Genomic DNA, 4,186 nt, shown 5'->3' with positions numbered 1-4,186 from the left:
CTGCCTACTTGTGATCTCTCTCTGTCAAATAAATAAATAAAAATCTTTAAAAATAAATAAATAAATAAATAAATAAATAAAAATAAAATGATGGGAATATATTACTCTGATTTAAAAAAAAACTAATTTGGGGTGTCTGGGTGGCTCAGTGGGTTAAGCCTCTGCCTTCGGCTCAGGTCATGATCTTAGGGTCCTGGGATCAAGCCCTTCATCGGACTCTCTGCTCAGCAGGGAGCCTGTTTCCACCTCTCTTTCTGTGGGCCTCTCTGCCTACTTGTGATCTCTGTCTCTCTGTCAAATAAATAAATAAAATCTTAAAAACAAACAAACAAACCTAATTTTAAAAATAACCAAGAAAAGGGCGCCTGGGTGGCTCAGTGGGTTAAGCCGCTGCCTTCGGCTCAGGTCATGATCTCAGGGTCCTGGGATCGAGTCCCGCATCGGGCTCTCTGCTCAGCAGGGAGCCTGCTTCCCTCTCTCTCTCTCTGCCTGCCTCTCCACCTGCTTGTGATTTCTCTCTGTCAAATAAATAAATAAAATCTTAAAAAAAAAAAAATAACCAAGAAAAAAAGCAAACAGGTGTTTGATAGAGATTGCATTATAAAAATCTCCACATAGGGGCGCCTGGGTGGCTCCGTGGGATAAAGCCTCTGCCTTTGGCTCGGGTCATGATCCCAGGGTTCTGGGATCGAGCCCCATGTCCGGCCCTCTGCTCGGCGGGGAGCCTGCTTCCCTTCCTCTCTCTGCCTCCTTGTAATATCTGTCTGTCAAATAAATAAATAAAATCTTTAAAAAAAAAAATCTCCACATAAATTCCACGTGGATGGAACTGGATAGTATTACACTGAGTGAAATAACTCAGTAAGACAAAGACAAATATCATATAGTCTCAGTCATATGCAGAATACAAGAAACAGTGCAGAGGATCATAGGGGAAGGGAGGTTAAACTGAATGTGATGTCATCAGAGAGGGAGACAAACCATGAGAAACTCTTAATTATAGGAAACAAACTGAGGGGGTGCCTGGGTGGCTCAGTTGGTTAAGCAACTGCCTTCAGCTTGGGTTATGATCCTGACGTCCCAGGACAGAATCCTGCATCAGGCTCCCTGCTCAGTGGGGAGTCTGCTTCTCCCTCTGACTCCTCTGACTCTCTCCCCTCTCACACACACTCTCTCTATCTCTCATTCTCTCTCTCAAATAAACAAATAAAATTAAAAAAAAAAAAAAAAAGGAAACAAACTGTTGCTGGAGGGGAGGTTGGTAGGGGATGTGGTAGCTGGATGATGGGCACAAACGACAGCATGTGACATGATGAGCACTGGGTGTTATATGCAGCTGATGAATTACTGAATGCTACATCTGAAACTAATGATGTACTCTATGTTGGATAACTGAATTTAAATTTCAAAAAAATCTCCAAGTAAGCCTGAAATAATCCAATTTAAAAAATGAAGTCTATAAGATATCCATCTCTGACATTTAGCTAGTCTAGGTATTATGAAATGTCCTCCCACTGCAAAACACCCAAATGCTGATAAATTAGAGCAAATACACTTTTAAGTACATTGCTGAGCTTATAAAAAAGTAAGGGAGGGCACCTGGGTGGCTCAGTGGGTTAACGCCTTCGGCTAACCTCTGCCTTTGGCTCAGGTCATGGTTCCAGGGTCCTGGGATCGAGCCCCCCACATCGGGCTCTCTCCTCGGCAGGGAGCCTGTTTCCTCCTCTCTCTCTGCCTTCCTCTCTGCCTACTTGTGATCTCTGTCAAATAAATAAATAAAATCTTAAAAAAGAAAAAAAAAAAGTAAGAGAAGCTTTCAGTAAACAAAAAAAGAAGAGAGAAAAAGAAAAAGACAAATAAAAGAGAGAGGAGCGGGCACCTGGTTGGCTCAGACCACAGAGCATACAACTCTTGATCTGCAGATTGTAAATTCAAGCCCCATGTTGAGTGTAGAGAGTACTTAAAAATGAAATCTTAAGAGAGAGAGAGAGGGAGGGGCGCCTGGGTGGCTCAGTGGGTTGCGTCTCTGCCTTCCACTCAGGTCATGATCTCAGGGTCCTGGGATCAAGCCCCGAATCGGGCTCTCTGCTCGGCGGGGAGCCTGCTTCCCATCTCTCTCTGCCTCCTTCTCTGCCTACTATGTGATCTCTGTCTGTCAAATTTTAAATAAATAAAATTCTTTTAAAAATTTAAAAAATTTTTTAAAGGTTTGGGGGGAAGAAAGGAAGAAGGAAGGGAGGAAGCAGGGGAGATGAAAGAAGGAAGGAAGAAAAAATTCTAGAGCCAAAAATTAGATGGAAAGCCAACACTGACACCAGGGCTGCCTTAGGAATATGCCCAAACCAGAAACCTAAAGCTTTGCTGGTTATCAGCCCCACTGAGGAACAGTGTTTAGATTTAACAAAGGGAGCTGAATCTAAGGACAGCACATAAAGCACCCAAAAGGACTATATCTTGAAGATATAAACAGAAAAATCTACATGCTAGTAACAAGAATCAACAAGAAAATCAATCTGTCTCTGGTGACACTAAGAATGGGGAGGAAGAGACTGATTTGAAAAATAGACAAAGTCTGCAAAACTGAGTGGAAAGACTAACAACATTAATGTTAATGATTTTCCTTAATAATTTATAATCATAATCCTAGTCTCACACAATCCTGGGATTTGAATTTATACCATACTCACAGAATGAGAAATCCCAATACAAGAAATAGAAACAGTTCCAAGTTCTTCAAGATTCATAAAGCTAAAACTGAACCAAATATGAGCTCCTAATAATACATATATCAAACATATAAGGAGTAAGACCTCCAAAAGCCAAAGTCCAGAGAAACTACAAACAGAAAAATAAGACATGTTCAGACTGCAGACACTGAAATTATAAGAAAAAGTACACAAAGTAAATAGATTTAAAGTGTTTTAAGTGAAAAGACAGAGATCATCTCTATGCAGAGCAGAAAGAAGGAACATTTAGACCTACCTGGATCTTCAGGGTAGGTTACCTAAGGAGATAATGTCTGCATTAAGACAGAAGGAAATTTAAGAATTAGCCAGGTAGAAAAAAGGGGTGAGGGCATTCTAGAGAGAGAAATAAGAATCATCATGGGCAAAGATATGAAAGCAATAATGAGCACAAGGGGCTCAGGGGAAACTACTAACATTCTTTCTTCTTTATTAGAACAAATGCAAGCAGGTAATGGCAAGATAAGCAAAGAAGTACAGAGAGATCTGTAAGTGGAGGGTTCTGTACATCGTGTAGGAAATATGGCCTCACTGAAGGATTTTAAAGAGGGTAATATCATGGACATTTTTGGTGAGGAGAGAGGACTTAAGACAGACAAAGTTGGAGAAATGGAGATCAGCTAGGAGACAATTGCACAGTCTGTGAGAGAAATGATGAGAGCCTGAACTAAAACAGGATGACAATGAGAATGGGGAAGAGAGATTTAAGAAACAGCAGATAAAATTAGCAAAAGTTGGGAAAAAATAAAGGGGGACCAGTGTAGAATGGCTCCTGTTTCTTTTCTTATAAGATTTTATTTATTTGATTGAGAGAGACACAGCAAGAGAGGGAACACAAGCAGGGGGAATGGGAGAGGGAGAAGCAGGCTTCCTGGCAAGTAGGGAGCCCAGTGCGGGGCTTGATCCCAGGACTCTGGGATCATGACCCCAGCTGAAGGCTGACACTCAATGACTGAGTCACCCAGGCGCCCCGGGCTCTTGTTTCTTGCCTGGGTGATTAGGTGATACTGATTGCTTTGGGGAACACAGCAGGAAGAGCAGACTGGGACAGAAGGAGAAAATGGTTTAAGTTATGAAGATGATAGACCTGGGGTACCTGTGGGAAACTGAGCTTGGGGATGTTTAGCAAGCAACTGGGATTTACTAGACTGAAGCCCAAAGAAGTCAGTGCAGAAATAACTAACCACACGAGGGACTACTGACTACCTAAGATAACCTACTTTAGAGAATAACATAGTTATTAAAATTGATGGTTAGGAAGAGTTTACAGTGAGTAGAAAAGGCTTACACTAAAATATTAACTGCCTTCCTACCTTATTAAACCTACATTTATTTAATCAACATAAAAATATGAATAGCAGGGGCACCTGGGTGGTTCAGTGGGTTAAAGCCTCTGCCTTCCGCTCAGGTCATGATCCCAGGGTTCTGGGATCGAGCCCCCA

The sequence above is a fragment of the Mustela nigripes genome, chromosome 9 (genome assembly GCF_022355385.1).
Source record: "Mustela nigripes isolate SB6536 chromosome 9, MUSNIG.SB6536, whole genome shotgun sequence".
In the NCBI taxonomy this organism is placed as follows: domain Eukaryota; kingdom Metazoa; phylum Chordata; class Mammalia; order Carnivora; family Mustelidae; genus Mustela; species Mustela nigripes.
The sequence above is the reverse complement of the archived record's forward strand: the minus strand, read 5'-3'. Positions refer to the sequence as shown.